The sequence below is a fragment of the Panthera uncia genome, chromosome A2, assembly GCF_023721935.1.
Source record: "Panthera uncia isolate 11264 chromosome A2, Puncia_PCG_1.0, whole genome shotgun sequence".
Lineage (NCBI taxonomy): Eukaryota > Metazoa > Chordata > Mammalia > Carnivora > Felidae > Panthera > Panthera uncia.
Window position 1 is genome coordinate 37,192,222 of NC_064816.1, and position 27,142 is coordinate 37,219,363.

The window sequence follows — 27,142 nt, forward strand, 5'->3', positions numbered from 1 at the left end:
AATAAAATAAAATAAAATAAAATAAAATAAAATAAAATAAAATAAAACAAATAGATATTTGAACTCAGAGCCTGGGCTTGTAATCACCATACATCCATAGCCAAATGCTGGTCTTCATTTTAGCTCACAGACCAACCCCTCATACACACAGCTCATTCAATCTCCCAAGATCTTTCTGAGGTATGTACCATCATGTAATAAAGGAAGATAAAAAGAGGTACCCTCGGGTTAAATAACTAGGACACACAGCTATTAAGTGTCAGAACCAGGATTTAAAGGTTCTAAATATTCTAGATATTCTCCAATATATGTTCCCCAAAAGTATACTTCACTGTACCTTTTGGGGTGTGAGATGGGATGCATGTGGAGGAAAAGAAGCTACTAGGAGAGAGAAACAAAGGTTTCCCACTGGAGATCTTCGTCGAGATTATGACATATGCCTTTCCTCCAAGACTGTCAAAACGTGTCTCCAAATTGTGAGTAGCAGAACCCTAAGGTACCAAGGTAGAATGGAAAATCACCCATCCCACTCAGGGCCTTTTCTACAGTGACTAGGCAGTCACAGATACAAGTGACACACAGCCATCTTGCTACCAAAGGAAAGAAAGAAAAAGAACAAAAGGTAACCGACCTTCATGTCCAACATTTAATGTACTGTCCATCAGGAAAAGAGTAAACCAAATTATGGTTTAAGCCAGCGATCCTCAACTGAAGAGCCAGGGACTGTGGTATTTGGAACATGTGAGGGCAACGTTGGCTGTCCCAATGACTGGAGAAACACCAAGGATGCTAAACACCCTGCGGAAGGTATGGCACAGATGAAAAGAATGGTAATATCTCAGGTGGGAGTGGCACCCCCTGAGAAACAGTCACCAATAAGCTCCCCTCCAGGGGCGAGAAACTGTTTTTTCTCATTCCAAGGACATAAGGCAGGCCCTGACCCATGGAAGGCACCTCAAAAATATCTGTGCAATGTCCAGATGATCTATTACAGTCAGTAAAAGCAATCGCAACAAGCATAATCTAAGGAGATGAAGGTAATATTACCCAAGAGAAAGCAGGACCCAAAGTGACTAGCACAAGTGATTGCAACTAGGTATTTATTTAAAATCTGCATCCAGAGGGGTGCCTGGGTGGCACAGTCGGTTGGGCGTCCGACTTCAGCTCAGGTCATGATCTCACAGTCCGTGGGTTCGATCCCCGTGTTGGGCTCTGTGCTGACAGCTCAGAGCCCGGAGCCTGCTTCAGACTCTGTGTCTCCTTCTCTCTCTGCCCCTCCCCTGCTCACGCTCTGTCTCTGCCCCCAAAATAAATAAAAAACATTTAAAAAAAAAATTTAAATCTGTATCCAGAAAAGTAGGAAATGGACTAAAATATTCAATTCTTGTTTCAAGGCAGTGAAAAAATCAGCGATTTTCCCCTCTGTGGCATAAGTACGGTATCCTTTATGACAAAAGTGAAAATCTTAACAATCACATTTAATTGGCCCAAAGAGGTCTAGAATAGAAAAATACTGCAGTATAACCACACCTGAATAAATGTCGCCAAAAGTAGAAGTTTCCCCAAAAAAGAGAAATTAACGACCATCACCTTGTATTTCTAGACAGATTTTCCACCCTCACTTCCGAATCCAGAGTACTGCAAATTAAAGTCAACAGTTTACAGCCCCTGCCTACCCAAGTCTTCATCGCTGAGTTTCCCATCTCTGGTAAGCACACTGCTATCCACTGTCGGGTCCAAGTTCAAAGTCATTACTTTCCCTTCTCCATCCCATGCCTTCCCTACTGCAGGCATTCCCCATATCTTTCCATTCTTTGCTATAACTTCTGTACCATCTGTCCGTACCTGCCTTCTGTGCCCACTATCATCACCCTAACTCAAGATCTTTCCCTCCCCTTGAAGCTGTCACCATGCCTTTCTGCACTGGTAAAGGGTAGGAACTTTCCTATCAGGTGCCAAGTGATGCCCAGCGTTTTTATTAAGGTGGCTCAGATGATAAAACACCACTATTAAATTTCCAATGGAAATAGCAGCTGTAATATTTTAAAGGTAATTATTGGTTAGAAACTAAGTCTGGTCTCAAACATTTCTAACAAAATACACCTTAATGGCGGGGCACCTGGCTGAGTCAGTCAGAAGAGCATCTAACTGTTGATCTCAGGATCATGATTTTGAGCCCCACGTTGGATACAGAGATTCCTTAAAAAAAAGAGAAAGGAAAAAAAAAAAGACCTTAATGGCAATGAGGTGGGGGGAAGGGGAAGAAAGTATATATCCACTCATGAGGCAGGAAGAGTCTGGAAACACTAATCAGAGAGGACCTAAGTAAGCAGGAATGTCATAGTAAACATTGAAAATCTTATGTTTTATGTCAGCCTAAATGTGGCCATTTAAAATGCAAAAATGATGCCTTTTCCCACTGCAATCTTCAAAGAAAAAGTGCCTCTTCGCGGAGGTATGCTATGTAAATTATCTTGCGATTTAATGAGATTCTGAGTTCTCTCATATTTAGGCTTATATATGGACATGTGACCATTTGAGATGGACAGGTCTACACGACAAAACAGAGGACAATTAAAAAAAACAGATTATCTGCTAGCATTCAATGCAAACGTCACTAGTTCATTAACTGAGTTCTTTAACTGGATGTGTCAGTGTGGTATTCACAGGCTGTAAGTGTCTTCAAGTGGTTTTCTCCCATATTATAATCCATGAGGGGTTATTTATTGCTGGGGTACATTTACACTAAATGAAGTGAATTTGAAGAACATTCTAATTTTTAATGTTTATTTTTGTGAGAGTGAGAGAGAGTAAGGCCACACACACACGTGGGGGAGGAGCAGAGAAAGAGGGAGACAGAAGATCCGAAGCGGGTCTGCAATGACAGAACAAAGTCCAACGCAGGGCTTGAACCCATGAACCGTGAGACCACAACCTAAGCCAAAGTCGGACGATGAATGAACTGAGCCAGCCAGACACCCCATTTAATATTTTTAAAAATTTAAAGTTTGTTTATTTTTGAGAGAGAGAAAGAGCAGGGGTGGAGGGGAGAAGGGGGTGAGGAGGAACAGAGAGAGAGAGACAGACAAAGAATCCAAAGCAGGCTCCAGGCTCCAAGCTTTCAGCACAGAGCCCAACGCGGGGCTTGAACTCACGAACCAGGAGATCACGACCTGAGCTGAAGTCAGACACTTAACCGACTGAGCCACCCGGGCGCCCCTAATTTTTTTTTTTTTTTTTGATAAAATAGCCAAGTGTTTTTCAACTTGACCAATGTTTGATCCCCTTTTCAAGGAAAACAATTTCATAAAAAGATTCCTGATTTTAGAAATATGGAACTGGTAGGTTCTCTAACACTGGTGTCCAGTGGAAATACAAAGTGAGCCACGTATGCAATTTTTAATGTTCTCACAGCCACATTAGAAAGGTCAGCAACATATAAAATTAGTTTCAGAGATACATTGTATTTAACCCAATGGATCCAAAATCCTCTCGCTTCAACATGTAACCAAGTGTCTTTGAAACCTGGTGTGTCTTTTACACCTCACCCATCTCAATTCAGACTAGCCACGGACACACGCTCCACATGACCAGCAGCCACAGGTGACCAGCACTGGGTACTGAAAAGCACAATTCTCCAAGGTCATATTGCCATGTCCCTAGAAAAGAGATTTCCTAAAGAAACTCGTACCTGATTCTATTTTAGAAAATTACCATTATTGTTTGGGTTGACTGTTTACTTCTAAATGGAAGGTCTTTACCAGATCTAGATGGGAGTTCTCAGTAATTCCTATAGAACGTACATGTCTTTCGCCTCCAAAAACTTCAAACGACTCCTTAATTTCTGGACGAAAATAACACCATTAATCGAGGGGGGTTTTTTTGTTTTGTTTTTTAATGTAAGGTTCCTGTCCTTCAGGCTGATTCACAGCTGCCCAATGAATTATTAGGCCTGCAATATTCCCCGGGAAATCTCGTGCTTGAAGAATCTGTTTCATTAAGGAATTACTCAGTCTGAAGGAAATTTATTGACACTTATCTCATTTTCCCTCCTGCTTCTTGGTAAGCGACACCTGTGATGGGTCAAAGACAAAGGGCTAAAGATGAGGGCCTCGAGCTGGTGCTGCAGGTATAGCTTCCCCCGGCTAGTCTCCACCATCTTCCTGTCCCACAGCAATGGGCGCACGGTGAGGTGAGACACAGCACCCTCTAGAGGATCCCACAGCAACAGCAGAAAATGGCAGAGGCCCCAGCCGCCCACCTCCAGGCCAACCAACAAGCAGGTATAGATAGAAGTTCAAGGAGCTGCAACCGCCTAATCTACCCAGATCCTCAAGTTCTGAGCACTCAATCCCTTCTTATCTCCAAAGAATTCTTATTCTCAGGTATATTTCTAATGAGCCCCCCAAAAACGTAAGACCCTCGGAATCGACAGCAAAGCATCGGATCAAAGCACCCTAAAACGCAAAGTCCGGGAACGGTGTGGCTGCCATGACTTGGCACATTATTCTTGTTTCCTTCATAAAAGAGATTTTAAAATAATTCTCCAGGGCTGCCTGGGTGGCTCAGTCGGTTAAGCGGCCAACTTAGGCTCAGGTCAGGATCTCGCGGTCTTGAGTTCGAGCCCCGCGTCAGGCTCTGTGCTGACAGCTCAGAGCCTGGAGCCTGTTTCAGATTCTGTGTCTCCCTCTCTCTCTGCCCCTCCCCTGTTCATGCTCTGTCTCTCTCTGTCTCAAAAATAAATAAACGTTAAAAAAAAAATAAGTAAATAAAATAAAATAACTCTCCATTCACATATTTATAGCACAAAGTCAACTAATATTTTGCTTCAAATAATTACATAGGTAACCTCAGCAAAAGCAATTCTGAAACATACAAGATCACCCAAGATAAAATTAAAGAAACATTTCTAACCCCCAACACCATTTCTCTTGTAACATTCAGCCTTGCATTCATCATACTGATTTGCATATTAGTGCTACATCCAACTCAGGTAACCATGACACCTCCAAAATAGATACAAGCAATAAACATGACCGAAACCCTGTCAGATTATTCAAGTGACAAGAATATCGGGAAAAGAATATTACAAGGTAATTTCTAATATTGAGGGATTTGTACCCATACATAAAATACCAACTGAAATAGATCTTCAGAATGAAATTTCCTAAAATGATTAAAGTAAAATGTGAAACCTCACAGTTTATACAAGACAAGAAACATTTGGCTGCAAATGGTTTTATAATTTTGCTAATTAAAAATTATCCCATTTTCACTTTGGATTCATCATGTAACAGAAACAGGAATAACCTTACCATGCCAGAAACACAAGCAAATGATTAAAGTTCTACTCTCAAAAAAATCTTTAAAAGTTGGCAAAACATTTCATTAGGCTACAAATCAAAATCCGTCTGTCCCTGACATCTCTTTAATGTCTTCCAGATTCCACATCTACTTTTTTAATCACTCACTGAATCACTCAGAAATTAAAATATGTTAAAATACCACTCATCTTGGACCTCTAGAAAAGTCTTCTGGTATCATCCAACCTTCAGGCCCCTCCACACGAGCAACGGACCCGAAATACTACCAAGTGATTTATGTAGAGTATTCAATAAGTTGCACAATGAGGGAAAAAAAAATATTCCCAGAATCATGCCTTCGTCAATAAATCTGCTACATGAGAAGAATATAAATAAATACGAAAAAGGGGCCACCGTGAACTCTCTCTGGTGAAGTGTGCCAAGTGGAAATGGGTATAATATGATTAAAAATAAAATCTTTGAGCTCGCAAGGTGTTACCAACAAAATATGCTTTAAAAAAGAAGGATGTGAGTGGCAAGGAGGTTGACTGATGAACACGTATTTCTCAGTAGAGCTAATGAAGGCAATGTTTACAGCTCATACTTATTTATTTATGCTTCCCTTCCCTGAGCCCTCCGTGTGCCATGGGAGTCAGTGTGCGTTAATGGCACTGAACACCAGACAACCTTCCAACTGCGAGTTGCAGTCACGGTGTCAGTGGAAACAATGAATCACAGACATGCAACCTGGGATGAGTTGTGGCAGCACCTTACATGTGTCACCAATGTGTCATGTGACATGGCTGTTGCCATGGTGAGGCTCCATGTTCAGGAAATGTGTTAAGTCTCCTAGAAGGCACCCAGCCATCCCCCAAGTTACCCAGGCCCGTGAAGGCATTCTGAAATCTTTCTACTGTCGGTAACACTGAGATTGGCTTCCTCGCTGGGAGTCTTGGTGAAGTAGGGGGGGAGGAAGTCACTTGGGGAAAGCTGAAAGAAAATCAAGTACAGCGTCCCCACTGTGTGGGGGCGCGAGGCTCCAGCCCAGCGAGAAGAACAGTATCTTTAAAAATAATTACTCAAGGGGCGCCTGGGTGGCTCCGTCGGTTTAAGCGTCCGACTTCGGCCCAGGTCATGATCTCACGGTTTGTGAGTTCGAGCCCCGCGTCTGCCTCTGTGCTGACAGCTCGGAACCTGGAGCCTGCTTCGGATTCTGTGTCTCCCTCTCCCTCTCTCTGCCCCTCCCCAGCTCATGCTCGCATTCTGTCTCTGTCAAAAATAAATAGACTTAAAGAAAGAAAGAAATAATTACTCAATTCTTTCAGTGGGATAAAAGCGGACTGGCCTCCCCCCCCCAAAAAAAAGGGGGATAATTCTTACATGACTTGAATCATTTTTGCGCATTAAAACAAGGGGCAAAGCTAAAGAGGCCAGAAACTACACGATTTCTTGAGTAGCATACAGAACCCTTCACGTGGATGAAGGATGTATGGACGCACCAGTCCCGTCATCTTCACAAAAAAACCCTCCTCTTGGGCTTATCTTACCAGAGTCTCCAATTTCACCCTAGCACTGCCTCTGTCACCTGAATATATGAATACCAACTGTATCAGACTCACAACCCCGAGGCTTCAATACTCGAGAGGACTCAGGGAGCCTATGTGACACATGGCAGTCACACACAGCAGGGTGCTACTGCAGGGGCCAAGAACCATAGGTGTCACTGTTACTTCCGTACGGCTACTTGGCTTGGAACGAAACGAAGCCTGTTCCAGCACACTGAGTTCAGGGGAAGATTTACCATTCTGTAGCAACGGTTTCCTTACGTGCCAGCTTCCCAAATTTGGAATTTAAGAAGTGGGTTAAGAAAAGTCAAAAATGTTCCCTTTCTAAATGATAAAGACAGTTTTGTCAAAAAAAAAAAAAAAGAGGCAACTTTTAAGTGAATTATATGTAAATGTAGACACATAGGAAAAAAAAAAAAAAACAACCATGCCCCTGTGACTATTGGTGTTGTGAGAAACAATCAAGATGGTCACAGGATACCTAAAACCAAACAGGAGAGGTAACACCTGAAGAAGCAAAAAGGGTCCTGAGCCTGGAGAAGACTCAAGAAGGACCCCGGACCCATCTGAAAATAACTGATGGGTTTTCATGCAGAAGAGAAGGGTTCTGGGTCACCTGGGCGGCTCAGTCAGTTGAGCATCCGACTTCTGCTCAGGTCAGGACCTCACAGTTCATGGGTTCGAGCCCCGCATCAGGCTCTGTGCTGACAGCTCAGAGCCTGGAGCCTGTTTTCAGATTCTTTGTCTCCCTCTCTCTCTGCTTCTCCTCTGTGTGAACACGTTCTCTCTCTTCTCTCAAAAATAAATAAAACATGTTTAAAATTCTAAAAAAAAAAAAAAAAAAAAAAAGAGATGGGTTTTGTAGAATCTCGAGGTACCAAAGCAAACATTTAAGTGGCAAGCCTGTGGGCCATAGATTTTAGTGCAATTTAAGAAGGAACTTCCTAGCTCTAAGGATTGGTCAAAGATGAAATGAGCTTCCCGAAGGATGTTAAGTTGAGCGTCCCAGAGTTACTCAGATAGTCTGGATGTTCGTGTAGCAGCAACACAGCCTCAAAGACCGAGGCACAAGATGCATGGGGACAGCAATCGGCTTCAGTACTGCTTTGCACACCAAGTATCTAGGAGTCTTTCGGGTGCCTGGGTGGCTTTGTCGGCTGAGCACCCGACATTGGCTCAGGCCACGATCTCACAGCTTGTGAGTTCGAGCCCCGCATCAGGCTCGCTGCTGTTAAGCACAGAGCCTGCTTCAGATCTTCCGTTCCCCTCTCTCTCTGTCCCTCCCCCGCTCACACTCCCACACTCAAAAATAAGTACAACATTTAAAACAAATTTTTTTTTAATGTCTACGAGTCTTTGAACGTATATGATGTATATCACTAGGACAGAGAGGTACACATACAAAAATGCATAAAATATGTATCCTGGGACACTACAGAAACATAATAGCAGATTGCTGTAGTAATCCAAAAGCACCTTCTGTTTTTAATTTAGGGCATAGTTTATGGCTAATAGCTACCTACATCATTTACTGAAAGTTTACTATGTGCCAACTCTTTTGTAATGCGTACTTTGTTATGTAGCTCCAGTTCAGTGCTGTTCTCATTCACATTTTAAAGGTGGGGAAACTGAGGTACAGAACAGTGTAACTTACCCAAGAGTCTACTGTGAGTAGGTAGCAGAGCCAGGATTCAAACCCAAGTTGTCTGGCCAACATCCTGTGTTCATAATCACCACGTTTAGCTGTTTATTACACATTAAAGGTTCTACGTCTTGGTCTGGATCATGGGATACATTTACTTTTCATTAAATAAATAAACAAACTAACTAACTAACCCTTTGCAAGGCTTTCAACACAATTCTACCTTTGCTGTATTCTCTCTGCCACTTCCTACATTTTCTATTACAATGGACATTTCTGTAAAGACATATTTGCTTCTTAGGGGTTCATCTTTTCTAGATATTTATTCCCCAGCTGCAATAACAATACCTTGGTTACTAAGTTATGGCATGCTGAAAATCAGAAACTTCTTTCCTTCACATCCCAGCCAGTTTTATCGTGACACATGATAACAAAATATTCCTCTAGATTATTCTCCTGTGCCTTTCCTGAAAAACTTCCTTTTCATTTCTCTTCCCTGATGGTACATTTGTTTTCCCTTACTCAATGCTGTGTTATAACCTGGCCTGCATTTTATTAAAATGCTCCACTCCCCGAATTCACTCTTGTCCACATTCACCCCTGTCCCGACATCCCTCATGCACCTGTCTTACAAGATAAAAGATTAAAATCTTCGACACAAAATGGAACGAGAACCCTAATTTAAGACGTCTTCCTTCCCGGATGCTTTCACTCGTTTTGTTTGTTTGTTTGTTTGTTTTGTTTCGTTTTTATCATTCTTGTCCTCTAGAGATTTCTTTACAGAAAATCAAAAGACACACGTTCTATGTGCCCTGGTCTCCATTTCCCTCGTTGCAAAGTCAGGGACATTTAGAAGAAAATGTCCTACTTTAATCATTCAGTAGCACCTCTCAGAGTTCTGCCATCCCCAAGAACCACCTGTGTAATAATTTTCGTATTTTTCCTTAAATGTCTCAATTTTATTAAATGTTGCATTGAAGGAGTATTTGCGGACACCCCAGACCTGACGCACGAGTATGAGTTTTGGCTACGTACTGAACGTGTAATACATATTAAAAGTCCTACCTAACTCTCAGATTCTCGAGAATGTTCACGTGCGTCTCCTCTTCAATTCTGCTGGGGGATCTATGACCCACCTCAGAAAGTGCTTGGCACTGAAGAGACATGGAGGTCACGTCACTTTCAAGGTCTACTTTTCTTCCTTGACCTGTCTTCCCTTTCACTTCATCTTTTACCCGTGACCTCACTTTTACTTCCAGTTTATATTTCTCTTCTTTTAAATACAGGAAGGAGGAGGGAGACCCCCCACACACAGACCTCTCACCCTCAATCAATAAATAATCCAATCACATAGAAGAGCTTCTCTCCAGATGAGATGGGTACAAAAATGAAGACATTATTATCTCATCAGAAAGTGAAGAGCTCAAGTGTCAGAGAACAAGAACAAAGAAGTGAATCCCCAGCATGGCTTCGCGCTCTATCTTCTTCAGACTGGGGCTCGGCAAACCACAGGCCCTGGGGCCAAACTGAACCTGCCGCCCATGAGCTAAGAACAGTTTCGCCATTCTTGCAGGGTTGGGAAAAAATTAACTCTACTACTTCGTGTCAAGTGGAAATTCTACAAAACTCAAACTGCACTGTCTGTCAATAAATTTTATTGGAAACACAGCCATGCCCACCCATTCGCGGGTCGTCTGCGGCTGCTTTCGCACGACAGTAGCGGTAACAGACTGCGGTGCCCAAAGGCTAAAATATTTACTACCGTGATCAGAAAAAGTTTGCTGATCCCTGATAGGGACAAAGATGTTATGCCAGCCTTTTGCCATCACACACTTACATGAGTACAAGTCCCCCTCCCCCCACCAAAAAAAAAAGCAGGAGTAAAATAGAAAAGCATAAGGAATCTCCAAGTGTTCAGCACCCAGATCAGATAAAAGCTTCCGTTGGTACCTGCAGCACTGGCTGGAGGCACAGACACCAGCCGATCGGTAACACGTGTTCCCGCCGCCTGATTTCTCATGCAATTCTGAGGGCTATTAACCATCCTAACAGTAAACGATCCCGATACCTTTTTAAAGCTGCAACGTTATTAACAATTAAAAAGCTGCCACCACACATACACAATAACTTTCTTGCACTTTAATATGCATATCCATAGTCTGATTATACCAGCGTGGCGAGACTGACAGGAAATGCTGACTGTAATGGCTCCAAAGGAGACACTACATTGATCAGTAAATAATACACGTTTTTTGAAACTGTCTAACTGCATATTTACACTTGTCAACTCTTATACACTTTGGTGACAGACTTCTTTCTCCAACATCTATGTAAAAAATTCTAATACTGATTTTTAAAATATGTTTAATAATTACAAAAAAACACATCTAGGACGTAGAGGGTTGAAATTATACCCATCACACAGTGCCCCCTGGAGCATTAATTGCTACATCCTTAACATTCCCAGTTACACCAGTGTGTTTGCAAATGTCTCAAAAAGGTTAAAATACGGGTTCCAAGTAACCTACTTCTAGTTGCAAGCACTTCTAGTGCTTGCAAGGGGCCAAGCACTGTATTAAGGACTTTACAGCCAACAGGGTAGATGCTACCATTGCCCCATTTGACAGATGAGGAAACTGAGGTTTGAGGAGGATACATGACGTGGCCACAGCCAGAGAATGAGTGAGACCTGGGGCTATCTACCATTACTTCAGACACCATGCTCCCCTTAACCCATACGAGGTTGTGGAAATCTGTATTAAACACATTTCCCAGGCATCCTTAGGGACCGCACTTTGAAAACCATGGCCCCAAGGACTCAGAGGTGAAGGAGAATAAAGTCTGATGGGCCCTGAGTTCAAGTTCCATCTCCTCCCCTCCAAACGCCGACCACGGGAGAATGAGAGAGAAATATGTCAGGTAAAATCATTTTATCTACACTGTCCAGAAAATTACTTTACTCTTGGCTGATTAGGTTAGCATCTCCTTGCCCCAAGACTCTGTATCAATTAAATGACACCAGCAGCTGAGAGCTGGGCAAGGTGGGGTGGAGCACAGTGGGGCAGAGACCTGGTTCTACCCAGTGACAGACTAGGTAAGGAGCCAGACAAACCCCTCACCCCCGCCCACATACAACTGCTTTTATTATAAGAGTGGTCAGATACATAAAGAAGTAAAGAGTATAATGAGCCCCAGATAGCCATCACCCAGATTCCAGAATAACAAGATGCTGCACCATTTGTTCACTCCTGAAGACTTGTGAAGGAAATCACAAATGACAAGCCATTTCACCCTACACAATCCAGTGGGCACCTCTTAAAAAATATGGAGAGAGGAATCCTTTCGATAATAACTGAATGCAGGTGTCGTGAAAAAAACAAGTCCACAGAGCATCCCGGGAGCTAGCGTGCTGGCCATGTAGCCGGCACGTCCATCCTGGAAGGGCAGGCATCCCTGTAGCCCACAGGCAAAGGGCCTAAGTAACCTGTCAAGGCAGCAACGCTTGACCTTTCCAACGCCTGGCTCTCGCCCTGGGCACAAAATTCCAGCAGCCAAGGTTCTCCCTTCCCACACCCATTCTCAGGAGGAACTGGACTGCTGCTCCTATGTAGTCTGTTCATACCGAATCAAGGGAAAAAACTCACTTCCTCCAACGTAAGGGACCCCACGAGCTGCCACTACCAGGAGCATCTTTACTTAGGAGAGAACTCAAGGAGGCACACAACACTGAGCCTACCCGCATGATTCTGGGAGATTTTAGACTGAGGAAAAGGCCAGTAGGTAAGGAATATTTCTGAAAAAAAAATTTTTTTGGAAGAAGCTATTTCCTTTTATATCACTGGTTCTATAAAAATCCTGTTTGTATATTAAGCTGCAGTTTTAAATGAGTTGGATTCCAATTTCTTCCACAAAGACAACTACAAGCCACAAAATCTTCCCTGCCTGAATCAAATAAAAGGGCCTTGAGGAACCACAGAATCTATTCAGAGACGAAGAGGCAGCAGGCCCTTGTGGTGAAGACACAGGCTTGGAAAGTGGCACAACTTAAGGTAAACCTCACTTATAAAACTTGCTCTGTGATCCGGAGCAGGTGACCGACCTAGGCACTGGGTTTCTGTCTTCTCAACAAGAAAACCGAAAAGGGTAACATCCAGAAGACGGTGATGCTGTTTGAACGAAATAACTCATGCAATATCCAAACCACTCTAGAACAACTAACGCCCCATGAATGGCTGCTGTAATTCTTTGTCACGAACGTTAATAAATCTCGCGGAACACAAAGAGGCATGAACGAGATTTCGTCTCAGGACCTATTCCAATCAAGTGGTTGGGGATGCACGGAACAGCGTGCACCGAAAATCCAAGCGTCGCCATCAGAGCAGACCAGGATGGGCCCCACTGATGTTGTCATCCTTGATTAAGGCTGACCGTACTCCCCCATCAACACGCGACAAGAGGTTAACAATTCACATGTTCATCTACAATCACTTTCCGGAACTCTGCTTACTAGGACCAAGACCACACAAATAATCAAACAATATGCTGCGATGAAATTAAAATGTACATTAACTAAATGGTGCTTAAATGCACTAATTGCTCATTTTTCTTTAAGAACGAATTAAAACGATGGCAATTCTCAACAGGGCACCTCAGCAGCCTGCATTGCATAGAGACTAAGTGGAAATTTCCTTCTTTCAGTCTCTGTGCATTACTTGAACCAAGTTAACAGAAAATAGATTATTGTTGAAAAACAACACGCAGTGTAATTTAAGTTCCTAGAATTTTACATCACAGAAGATATCATTTGAAATATAATAGTTGAATGCCTTCCTCCCTGGTACAGCCTGCTTCAGGGTATTGATAAAAACCAAGATTAATATGCAAAAGGAAACTGCAAGGCACTTGCCCTGCACCGGTCAGCACCTGGTACATGTGTGTGCTCCTCCCTTTGAGAAAGAAACTGCACTTGGAGAGTGAGAGTCTGGGTTTCATTCTTACCCCACCACTTCCTTCTAGGTTTGAGCCTCAGTTGATGCACAGGTAACAAGAGGGTGAGAATGGTCTCTTTTTTATCTTTTCCAAAGCTAAAGAATGAAAAAAAAAAAAAAACTACAAAACTATAATGTTTCACATAGTTAACAACAAAACCAGATGAAAGGTAGAAAAACGAATACTTCACATCACACAATCGTGGCAGACACGTGCCAAAAGCCCAACTGTTACACAACCAGATAACTGCTAAAACTGTGGTGTGTGAGATTTTCTCATTAATATAACAAGCATATAGTGTTTCACCGCTGGATGCCAGATATTAGAGTAAGTACTGGGTAAACAAAGGAAAACCATAAAGACTGGTCAAAAGCCACCGGACTGACATTATTTTGCTGATACTCATGCCAGTGGTCAATGTATAAGCTTGCCTCTAGGAATTCAGGTGCAGAAACTCTGAGGTCTAATCAGCACTCATCAGAAGGGAGAATGTGATCAATTAGTGATGTCTGTCAAGGACACAGGAAGGGGCAGCGGTAGGGGAAATGTAAGATCCAAAATGTGTCAAGAATGTTCACCACCTTTGATTTAGGCAAGGGTTTGATGCTTTTGTGTAGATGTCATGTGAACAAAAGCCTGCCCAATCCATTAAAAGTTTACTCTATAGTGAATTTGTATGTCCAGAAAAATGTGTGTATAATCCCATAAGGGGCTTAGAGAGGAATGGAAAATCTCTGCAATATAAATGCAGATTACCTTTATTACAAAATTGGATCATATTCTCATTCCTAGACTAATTTCCTATATCATAAAACCTATATTCAATTTTATAAATAGCATACACTAAGAATCATAAATTCAGTTAATGCAGAAATTTAACAGATTTTTTTTTAATAATAGTGAGAAAAGGCTGTTTTCGAGCAAGGATCTGAAAGGACAGAAAGGACCCTTTCTTTGAAGATATGTTTTTTCCCTCTGACTCTACCTCCTTGGGGACATAACTAGAGAAGAAATAAATTTCACAGCTAATATATATGAAGTAACATGTTTAACATTATCCAATGAATTTATATCTACCTACACCATATAAATTTATCTCACATAAACTGTCACCTCCAACAGAATTCATTAAAACAATGTTATAGCTTCTGAATTAAATGCAACCTTCTAATTGGAATTTCATCTTACAATAGTAGTGGATTTTCTTTTTTAATTGACAAAGGGAATAATTCATTAGTTTGTCTTACAGTTGTCTGAAAAACTGAAAAGTAAATTTGACACAGGTGTTGGCTGGCCACTGCTGTGAAGTACAGAGAGATGGGGGTGGGATGGGGACTGGACGTTCCTTCATCATCCTCAGAACTCGTCGTGCTGCTTATGGGCAAGGAAAGGATGGACACTCTCGCTCTCACCATCCTGAATGACTACATTACTAATATATTCCATTACCTCCACATAAATGTCATGTTAATTTCTGATCTTCATCAAGCCAGACAATGGTTTCCACCTTGGCCCCTAGCCAATTAGCTGTGTGGAAAATATTCAGCCAATTACATTACCTCTATTAGGTTAGAGACTGGAGAGAAAGGCAAAATAAACACCTCGAAAATACTTCGGAGATAAAATGTAAGTTGACACTGTCTTCGCATGCTGGAGCCCAAGTTATACAATCTGATAGGCAGCTGCCAGCACTCATAACTGCTTATTAAATCTAGCCACTCTTTATGTCGTGAGTGAAGATCTGTATTTTTACCAATATTAGGTTCATTGTGTTATGAAAGAGACCAAAATACTTAAGATCATTCGCTCCAGCTTATAAAACATATTACGTAGTTTATTAAATTGCTAAAATTACTTTTCAAACTCAAAATTTCAGGGCCTGGAAGTTTAAACACAACAAAGTGGCTTTGCCCACTGACAGGTTCCAGCACAATGCGGCTCAGAAGGGGAGCCCATCAGACAGCTTTCCTGTCCCAAAACACCTGCTACCTGCCCCCACCTCTTCCTGGAAGCTGCACCACCACCACCACCGCACCCCAAAACCGATGAAAAAAAATACACATTCTCAAGTTTTATACAAAGGCAAGGAACTCCCGGCCAAAACATAGCCCATTCTCAAGTCTTAAGTGAGAAGAATTATTTCCCGTGTTTTTCCTTCATCCAAATAGCTTATAACTAGGAATGTCATTATGAGAGAGATCAAATAAGTAACTGTGGGCAAGTAAGGAAAAACAATTGGCGACAAAACAATGTCATCTGGTGCTACATTCTTACAGCAGATCCCCCAGCAAAACACAATTTACTACTAGAGAGTGGGCAATGCCAAGGCACAGACTGAATAACAAGCCAGCAATTCACCACCTCTCCTCAACTCTTCTCAGGAAAACTCTATACAAATCCAGACTGTTATTATCACATTTATTAATAACACTGTGGCTAACTGCCTATTAAATATGCAGCAGACTCAGCCACTCTTCACTCGTGGAGTCTCGTGATGTGCATCAGATAGGTATCCACATCAACTTCAGCTTCACGCCAGGGAAACAGGAGCCAACTCATTCCCTGCTGGTGAATGGTGGCATTAAAGAACTACATCACGAAAAGAGACCTCAAGCACTCAGCCTTCCTTTTCTCTATCTTGCACCTAAGGAAATTTATTATGCAGGCATGGTTATCACCGGCATAAAATGAGTACACCGCCCATTTTGTTACCTTAAACGTTTGCTGTAATGATCTCTTTGCACAAACCTTTTCTCAGATGGTTTCACTGCCTTGCATGTGAGTAGCCATTTGTTGTTCTGGCTGCCTATGCCTGTGACTGTGACCCTGTTCTACCATGAGGACATTTACCATGAAACACTGCACTCAGAACTGGAGTTTATTTCGAGCCTAAAGACTCCAAATTATGAGCAGTTAACAATGAATTGGTGCTTCTTTTGGTTACTCAATAAACTGTAATGTCCTAAAAAGCCACAGGACAGTGGATACATTTTTGACAGTGAAAGGACTGTCAGATACAGAGTGCATGCAAAGTCAGGTTACTGCATCACAGAGGAAAAGAATTAGTCTTTTGGCAAACCTTGGAGGTGGGCTTTGACAAAGAATAGAAGGACAGAAAATCGGAACACATGCCCCAGCTCATCAGATTTGAGGTACTTCTATTTTCTACTAAAAACATAGTGAAGGGCAGTTTATTACAATCTGATGAATATAAAGCACTTCCTTAATAAAAAAAAAAAAAACTGGTATTCAATTTTATCAATTCAGAAGAGAGATCATTTTCATTATAGTTCTTCAGAATGATTTTTCAAATAGCAGGCCTCACCCAATGAAATTAATCAATAAAATGAACCCACTCTTTAATCCATTCATGTGGTTTTGTTTAATTTCATACATCAATTTTATGATAGTGAGATTGAGTCACTTTCCCAATACTGACGACAGAGATGACAGGTATTCTCAAACCTGAGTTTGTTACTATTTCAGTGCCTTCAGAATTCCAACCACTTCTATGAATTCTCATGTGTGTATGAGACAGACCCTGGCTTTGGTCTCAACTCTACCTGGATCCTAAAAGATACAATTTTTTATAATGCATGCTATCTGCTCACTAGTCTGCAGACCATCCACAGAAGTCTATCATAGCTATTTAGCAGTGGAAAGCCCTCAGAGGAACTTCATAGGTGAGAAATCAAAGGACTTCCCCAAGACCACCCAGGAAGATGATGGAGGACCTTGATCTGCTCTAAATTCCACAACTCCACTAACCATTTCTCCTCACTGTGGACACCCTTACCTTATGTGTTCCCATTTACAGTTGGCCTTATTTCTTGCCAATTAAAGAAGGGATGTCAGGAAGGTAAAAGACTGTTTTTCCTCAATCTGAAACTCCAGCGGAATACAGTACCAAACTAGCCTACGTGGAAGTGAATTTTAGAGCTCCCAGGCTCTTTGAGGATCACCTGGTCAGTAATAATTGCCTTAGTTACTTCACTAGGGCTTTTTTTTTTTAATCGGTGAACTGAGAAGGAGGTCACATTGGTCTCTAACTGTAAAATCTTTTACTATCTGTCCCAAATAACTAAATGTATAACAATGTCTTAAGGAGACACTTATCAGAGAAATTTTACTCAACTGGCTAGATGTCTCAACCTCTATACCAGAATAAACAAGAAAAAAATCACTGAGGACAAAAATCATTGAGGACAAAAGGAAGTAGGCTCCAGTTCTGACCAAGCCCAGGGATTTAGACAGCTCAATTAGACTCTAAGGGCTTCAGCTATTCCATCTATAAAATGAGGGCTTTTTGGGGCACCTGGGTGGCTCAGTTGGTTGAACATCTGACTTTGGCTCAGGTCATGATCTCACAGTTCCTGAGTTTGAGCTCCACGTCGGGCTCTCTGCTGACAGCTTGGAGCCTGCAGCCTGCTTTGGATTCTGTGTCTCCCTCTGTCTCTGCCCCTCCCCTCCTCGTACTCTCTCTCTCTCTCTCTCAAAAATAAATAAACATTAAAAATTAATGTTGGGGCGCCTGGGTGGCGCAGTCGGTTAAGCGTCCGACTTCAGCCAGGTCACGATCTCGCGGTCCGTGAGTTCGAGCCCCGCGTCGGGCTCTGGGCTGATGGCTCGGAGCCTGGAGCCTGTTTCCGATTCTGTGTCTCCCTCTCTCTCTGCCCCTCCCCCGTTCATGCTCTGTCTCTCTCTGTCCCAACAATAAATAAAAAACGTTGAAAAAAAAAAATTTAAAAATTAATGTTAAATGAGGGCATTTAAATTGACATCTTCTAAGGCCTTGGCAGCACTGACAAATAGGATGCTCTAACCTATGTGCTTTATTTTAAATGTAGAAAATCAGGGGTACCTGGGTGGCTCAATCAGGTAAGCGTATAACTCTTGATTTAGGTTCAGGTCATGATCTCATGTTTGTGGAATCGAGCCCCACTTCAGGCTATGCACTGATCATGGGAACTGCTTGGGATTCCCTTTCTCTTTGCCTCTCCCCCCTCTCAAAACTAAATAAATAAACTTGAAAAGAAAGAAAGAAAGAAAGAAAGAAAGAAAGAAAGAAAGAAAGAAAGAAAGAAAGAAAAGAAAAGAAAAGAAAAGAAAAGAAAGAAAAGAAAGAAAGAAAATCACAATAGAGACTAACCTGTCCCATATCAGATAACTATTAGGTCTCCCAAATTCCAATAAAATTCTCTTTCTCCTTCACTACACTTCCCTCCATTAAAAAGAACCTGTTTCAAATACAGTCACACTAAGACAAACAAGATGGAGTTTACACCAATGGTTCTTATCACTAAATCACTGAATACAAAACTTGAAATGAGATGGTTCCCCATAAAGGTGACCTCTTCCTATGAAAAAGCTACCAGTGAATGATGTCAGAGTTTTTATCCACAACACCTGGCCTCAACCAATTATTTTTTCTGTAAAGGCAAGTCACAATTGTTCCTTCATTACTATAAAAGAGCCACTGGTTGCTGAGGAACATGGTACAGTCCATCAAATACAGAAAAAACATGTAAGAGGAAACGATCATCATGTCTCTTCTGACCTCCCTTAAAAACTACAATTAGTATCTTAGTGAGGTGAACAATGATTGAAAAAAATGCTCATCTTTCTGAATATCTTTGAGAGTCCAGTATCTTTCTTAAGAGCCCTTATCATGTGGAAAGCTTGGGATGAGACCTTCCTAATGAACAAATCAGCCTTAAATTTCCTCTAAAACCCAAGATGAGGTCATTATACTTTTATACCACGGTGGCTCATTTTTTTGCTGAGTTATGATAGGACCAAAAAAGTAATTATTCTTTTAATTATGCATGTGGTTCATAATTTAGATAGCCCACCCTTCACAGTATGAACACACACACACACACACACACACACACACACACACACACACACAAATAAGTTCTCCTGTGTCCTGTTATGCCTTTGATAAATCCTCAGATCACTGCAGGGGTTATTCAAGAGGGTTACAGCAGAAAAAAATATCACGAGTTGCTCCCTTCTTTCAAAATGAGAATCTCTCACCCTCAGTATGCAATTGTTATGATGAACTTAGGACTTCTATCAATTTCCTGCACTGTGTGTGACCCCTGCGGCCACTTTTTTGTCTTGTGAATTTTCACACAAATAATCATAAAAGTTCACTTACCCTTTCGGCCAGCAAGCATCACATCCACCCGTTCATGGTTGGCAGCAAATCAGAGAAGGGCTGGAAGCCTTCACCATTGCCCAAATGTTCCGTCTGGAAACTGGAATTGTCAGCAAAAGGTCCTGGGACACTGCAATACAAAAATATTTTTTACACATAACTAAGATGTAGCTTCTAAAACCACCACTTCCTTAAACTTAAAAACAGCAAGGCAGACATAGAATCTAGAGGTAGGGGAAAACACCTTTAAAATGAGGGTAGATCAATATATCAAATGTGATGTTGTAAAATATGAACCGGAAATACTGTTGTGAAAGATACATCTACCCATTACTTCAACACATACACTGAAATGTTTTGTTTATCTTAGATTCGGTGCAAAATAGTTTACATATTTTAGCATTACAAAAATATCATGTCCCATTATAGAGTGCTTAGCTAACAATAAGGTGTTTTAACTCAAATATTACATGGATAAGTGTGCCATTTCCTATTAAGTAATTATCTTTCCTAGAGGATGAAAAAACATGGAAATTTAAATAATGATAATTAAAAAAAATGTAATGTTTATTTATTTTTGAGAGACAGACAGAGCATGAGTAGGGGAGGGGCAGAGAAAGAGGGAGACACACAATCCAAAGCAGGCTCCAGGCTCTGAGCTGTCAGCACAGAGCCTGATGCGGGGCTCGAACTCATCAACTGTGAGATCATGACCTAAGCCAAAGTCGGACACTCAACCGAATGAACCACCTAGCACCCCCCCCCTTTTTTTTAAATTATTTTTAAATAATAATGAACACTTCTCCTCCAAAATAATTTTTTAAATGCACAGGAGTTACTGAAGGAGCAAACCTCTGGGAGGTATCTCCATCAAGACAGAACGTACTATGTAATATACAGGCCTCAAAGTGGAGAAGCCTGAATTCTGAACCTGATATTGTCACCCGTTGTGTGGCCCCAGGAAAGCTATTTACTATCTCAGGATGCCAGCTTCCTCATGTGCAAAGATCGGGGCAGTAACTGATGCTCCCCAAGTCCCTTCTATTGCTTAGCTTTCTTGTTTTGTTTTGTTTTGTTTTGTTTTAATAAAGTATATTTATTCTGAACAAGCTAAGCTATTAGCTTCTCCTTTCGGATTCCTGATTAAAAAGAGTTTTATCGCGTATCACTGTTACATCGATCTGCCATCAACACTGAAGATGTGCTACAGGCAGAGAGGGCTTTCTTCGCACATGCACAGAATTCTCACCCTGGCACTAGTGCCCAGCCCTGGTGAGCTGCCACCCTGGGTGGCTGACAGCATCCCCTGGGTGCCCATGGAAGGCTTCCATTTCTCTCCAGGGAGTACAGTTCCAACTACGAGGGAAATCTGCCAAATGTATTACACATGACTGTTTCTCGAACTTTTGCGTGTATAAGCATAACTTGGAGTCACACAGCAAAAAGAGATGGGCTGAGGTTGTTTGCCATCGTTAGGATAAAAACCAAACATCCTTCTGTGGCCTACAAGGCCCTGCAAATTGGTCACTTCCTACTTCTCTGACACCTCCAGCCACCAACCCAATCTTCAGCTACAACACAGGCACAGTGGCCTTCCTTCCACCCCAAGCAAGCTATGTTCTTCCACCTCAGGACTGGAGCCCTTGCTTTTCCATGCTGAATGCCATGCCATGAGCCTACTCCTTACACAAATGGCTTTCTCTGGATCACTGGATCTTAAGGGCAAAGGCCGCTGCAAGAAGGCTGTCCTGCCTACCTACATAGGCTAGATCCCCAGCGACTCTCAGTGATATCACTCTATTCACTTTCTCCAGAGATTCTGTCATAACCTAGAAACTTTTTTCTCATGTATTCGCTTGTTTTCCCCGCTTGAATATGAGCTCCACAAGATAAGGGAGCATCTCTGTCGTATTTATCGCTGTACTTCAAAACTTCAGAAAAACGCCTGGCTCACAGCAGGCATTCAATACAGATTTACCAGCTCAACAAATGAATCAACCATCGAAAGAAGTCATTCTTCAACATCCTACAAAAAAATAAGGGCTATTGACCGGAAACTCACTATGTGCTGGATATTGTTTTAAGTGTTTGACAACAATTATTGCATCTACTTCTATTCTTACAACTTAGTTCCCGGTAGACAATGTTATAATCTTAATCCACAGATAAGAAAACTGAGGCAGAGTCTTAGTAACTTGCCCAACATCACACTGTATCAGGGGTTGACTCTACGAACTGCACTCACAAGAACTCTGTATTTTCCAGCCAATACATTATTACAAACAATTTGAGCACCTGCCTTGTAGTAGACACTCTTCTGACTCAAGCTTGCTGCAAGGTCTTGTAGAAGATCCTTAGCCCTTCTGACCCTGAGCTTCCTGCTTCACACATGGAAAGCTACTGTACCCCACAGAGACCAGGCGGACGAGACAAGAGAGCAAAATAGGCCAGGTGTGTAAGGTACAGGGAGCTATGGGGAAGGTAGCAACCTGGAAGACGAGCAGTTTTTCAGCTAAAGAGGGCAGCTGGCGCACACCAAAGCCAATTATTGCCACAAAGAAACATAAGCCCAGGGCTTCAAGAACTTCCACGAGTACAAACAAAGGCAGGAATCATTATCATTTTGTAAAATTTCAGGATTTTTCAAAGATAGTAGCTAATCTTTTAACAGCATGAGAGAAATAAAGAAGAAAGAAAACGAAAGAAAAAGAAGAGAGAAAGAAAAGAGAAAGCAAACAAGAAAGAAAGAAAGACGGAAGGGAAGGGAAGGGAAGGGAAGGGAAGGGAAGGGAAGGGGCAGAGGAGAAGGAAGGAACTTGCAACCCCTATACCAAATGACTGCTGAGGTCACTCCATGTCAGTGATTTCTAGAGAAATTCAGCAGCACAAAGAAGCTGTACAAGCGAACACAAAACAACATAGTAGGTGTCTGGGTAGATAAAGGCTTTCTAGAGGAATTATCTTGAACAAGTTTTAGAAGGAAAAGGAAGGTGAGGTGGGAAAGGCATGCCACAAAACCAAAGTAGCATATTCAGAGGCTTGGAGGTGGGTAGGAGGAGACAAGTCACCCTCAAAAGCAGCACAGGGGGGTGGGGTGGAAGGGGGGAGTGGAAGAGTTCATGTAGCTTTCCTCTTCGTTCATGCAGCTTTCCTCTTCGTTCATGCAGCTTTCCTCTTCGTTCATGCAGCTTTCCTCTTCGTTCATGCTCGGAAAAGCTGCAGGTTTCCAGCTAGGACACTGTGCTCTAAGGGTCTGACCGTTAGTGTTGTCCTGCTTGATTTCCTAAACCATTCAAGTTACCCCACATATATGAGAATAAAAACCATGTACCACTATGGTTTGTTTGTATACGTTTTAAGAGTCCAAAAGCCCCAGAACTGAATTTCATCTCCACCAAGCTCTATAACTCTAACCAAAATTCTGAACTCCAGAAATTAAAAAGGACAGCCATTGAAATAAAAAAAGTTAAAAATTTAAGCAACAACAACAACAAAAAACAGAAGCAAAGATAGACATCCAAATAAATTACCCAGAAAAGTGCCTAGAGGCAAAAACTGTCTACCTAGAATTATATAGCCAGAAAAAAAATTTCTTTGAAAAATGAGGATAAAATAAAGATCTTTTCAGACAAACAGAAGTTCACCATCTCTCTAGAAGGACATTCACAAAGAGGTATATCATTTAGGCCAAAAGAAAATGATTTCGGGAAGAAGGTTCTCTGACTTAGTTAGAAAGAGGGAGCCAAAATAACGAACTTGTGAGTCAATGAAAAGGAAATCCGTCAGAGTGACTGGGTGGTTCAGTCCATTAAGCGTCGGACTCTTGATTTTGGCTCAGGTCATGATCTCACGGATTTGTGAGTTTGAGCCCCACACAGGGAGCCTGCTTGGGATTTTTCTCTCTCCCTCTCTCTCTGCCCCCCCTCCCCCCCCCCCCCTTACACACACAGACTCTCCCTCTCTTTCTCTCAAAATAAATAAACTTTAAAAAAAAAAGTAAGTGCATCAAAATGATGTGCACGTCTCAAAAATAAAAATTTCTTAAAATAAATTCAAAAGTCTGGCAACACATCACAGGCTCCCTACCCCAGCTCACTTATTTACACTGTGGCGGTATCAATCACCAAGGCCTTGTTCTGCAAACCTGAGTGTGCAACTGGGGCACCAGCTTGAATTGCATACTCCTGCCCACACCCCCCCACCTCCAGTCCAGAGATTCAGGTCCCAGGAATCTACATTTCGACCAGATACCCAGGTAATTCCGATGGAGATGGGTCCCTCTACTCTGAGGGGCGCTGCAATGCTCTCCACCACTTTAGGGTCAGGAATTCAGCCAGCAGGGGGCTGAGCCCGAGGCTGATACACCAAAAGGACTTTGTAGCCTTCCTCTTCCTTAGGGCCCGGGAGAGAGCACCTTGAGGGGAGTTGGGGGGGGGGGGGGGGGCAGCAACCCAGTCTCAACCCTACCAATCAGGAGCTGCAATAAATTAAAAGCCCATTAACTTATTTTAGAGAAAAGCCTAGAAGAGCTGAAACATTAATCGTGCCATATTCAATCTGTTTTCCTAGAGATTTGAAAAACCAGATTGTCATCTTGGGGGTCATCAGAAAGAACAAAGCCTTCTCCCCTTCAATTTCCATATTTAAAATTGCATATATTCTTGCAAGGGCCCCCACCCAGATTTTCCAGGTCCCATGGCCCCTCCACAGTCTGACCACAGAGAAAGAAGCCTGGGATGCCGTGGGGTCTTGCCTTGTTTTTTTGCTTTTTGTTTTTTTTTTCTTTTTTAAGGAACCAAAGCCCAGGGCCTGTGGTTGCAAAACAGCTCCAGGAAAACAGGTAGAGGCAGCCACAAAACAACCATGATGTTTACTTGTTTTGTTCTCCCCTGTTTATTTTTCCCTGAAGCAATCCTTGCTCAGTACAAAAGTCTGCGGGGAGCTGGAGAGAGCAGCTGTGGTTCCCTGAGGCCAAGACCTAGCAATCAAGTTGTTTACCAAACACTGCCAGGCACCGGGAACACAACAACCGCACAGGCTGTATTTGCATCTGTTTTTCAAAAACAACCTCCAAAAGTCTAGGGCTTGGCCTGGTACTTCCTTGTATGGCTGAGGGCAACTTGAAAATTAAAGGCATGAACTGCTCTGGGTATTAGCACCCACGGCCTAAATGCAATGCATTATTCCATTTCTGTGGCATCCTCAGAAACATCCTACAAAAGGAGGACAGGAAGTCTGTCCTGGGTTGATACAGACAACACGTTCCCCTCCCTGGCATTTCCAAGCAAGCTAACAGTGGCCATCTTAGCAAATTAGCATTACCTGCCCCCCATCTAACACCTGAACACATCCAGCAGTGGTTCTCAATCTCGAACAAGCACCGGGATCCCCAGGAAGGCTAATAAAACAGAGACTGCTGGGCCCCTCCACCAGAGGGGCTAATTCAATAGGTCCAGGTTTAGGTCCTGAGAATTTCTAGAAAGCTCCCAAGTGATGCTGGTGCAATTGGTGTAGGCACCACACTTCCAATGCCACCACTCTCAGACGTTAGATATATCCTCGTCATCCTGAACACCTGGGAAATCGTTGGCCACTTTGACCTCTCCCACGGGTTATCTGAGTGAGTATGGCAGGGTCAAGCTCGAGGAAGTTCACAGAACAAAACACAGTACATGGTTTTCCATGTGCCTCTCCAGATGCTCTGCCCATCATCCCCCCCACCTCGCTCTGTGCCCTGGAGGGCTGCACCACTAGATACCCGTGTCCTCTGGCTTCCAGCTGGATACAACCAAGGGACTTCTCATCTTAGGAGGACAGGGAAGATGGGCCATCCGTTGCCCAGGCTCCCTTCCCTCCAGGGAAATGCAGATTGGCTGAGTCCCTCTATGAAAGGTGATGTCTCCCAGCCCCCTCCATATAGTCTCCACCTTCTCACAACCACTACCTGCCCTTCCCTTGTCCTTCCCAGGCCCAAGGAGAGATAAAAGCCATCTTTTTCCCATGGGGGCCCTGACACAAAACTCAAATTCAACATGCTGTCCATTGGACCTCCTTTGGCTTTGGAAGGCTAAATCTGGTATTTTACATGACCACAGGATATAAGCGTGTATACACATATACATGTAAATACAAATATACATGTATGTATGAAGTATACACATACACAAATGCACACATGAATGTACACACCCACAAATGTATATATTTATAGGCTTTTTAATGCAGCTGTATCATATTGGTCAAAAGACCTGGGAGCCCCAAGGTCAAGGCCATCTCCTGTGATTTACAAGGATGTTCCTTCAGGTCCCATGTGCTACAGGAAGAGTGGGCCCACTCTGTCTCATCGGTTACACAACCTGATGGGAAGGAGAGCATTTGTGAGAGCTTCAATCCTTCTCTAATTTATTAACTTCATTTCTTTTGTTGCAAATGGCACCAAAATAGAAAGGGAACAGAAGTGGGTGGAGCAGGCTCCATCATCAACTCCCGTGAATAACTTTCTGACAATGCTGAACCCAGTTCAAAAAGCACACCGGCTGCAAAAAAAAAAAAAAAAAAAAAAAGTGTGTGTTGTCAGTTCACAAATAAAATGCCAATCTGCCTCAACTAATAAGGCTTAGAAAAGAAGAAGAAATAATACTTCTGCTTTTAAAATAATAATCACCTCAAATGTACCCTAAATAAGCTTCTGTTGGAAGAGCTAAGTTCTAAAGTTCTAGTAAAAATGGTCAACCAAATTTAACCAAAAGAGTCAACCACACGAACGTTCTTGGCTTCAGCAAGCCCACCTGACTTCACTTCACTTAAATTCTCTAGAGCTAACCACTCTTCTCTTGCTTAACTTTCACTAGCAAGATTTCTTTCAACTCATCAGAGGACTTTTTGATATTTATGCTCAAAAACAAGCTTTTAAGTAAACCCACTAGGTTAATTAGAACGCATGGGGAATATGGTTTCCATGTAATTACTTTTCTAGTTCACTGAGGCTCTACCAGAAACCTTTTGTGCTTGTTTGTTTATTGATCTTCCTTTACTAAAAATCTTAACATTCTCCTTAAAACCTGGAGTCTTGTCTTCCTGTTGCATTTGTCTGTCCCTTCTCCCTATCTCCTCAATAAGTAACCTAACTTATGTCTAAATGCTGCTATGAAAAATAAGTGATTTAAATGGAACCCCTTCTTAGAGAATAAAAAGCACCATTATCCTGCTGCCTTCCAATCATCCCCAAATCCCATTTCTGTATTAAAGAAACTTCACCTTGGCTCCAATGCTCACCTCTTCCCACCACCCTCCATTACCAACATCATGAAAAATCTCAAAACTTTCCTTCTTCCTTCAAGAAGAAAGCCATTCAGTCAACATCCCTTGACTTCCAGCAACCAATTCCCTTTCTTAGAACCAAGTTATTGCCCTGCTAACAGCCCACCTTGCCTATCATCTACCTCCAAGGAAAAAAACCATGGTCTCTCTCCACCATGAT

At 42.2% G+C, this 27,142-nt stretch overlaps 1 protein-coding gene across 7 annotated transcripts in view; it reads right to left on the reverse strand.

The window, feature by feature from the left end:
• The window catches only part of FOXP1 (forkhead box P1), a 695,473-nt gene that overhangs the window by 487,529 nt on the left and 180,802 nt on the right, over window positions 1-27,142 (reverse strand). For all 7 annotated transcript variants that reach the window (XM_049642699.1, XM_049642700.1, XM_049642704.1 and 4 more), the window contains exon 2: window positions 19,663-19,792. The gene's annotated coding sequence lies outside the window, so the exon portion shown is untranslated. The remainder of the gene's footprint in view (window positions 1-19,662; window positions 19,793-27,142) is intronic.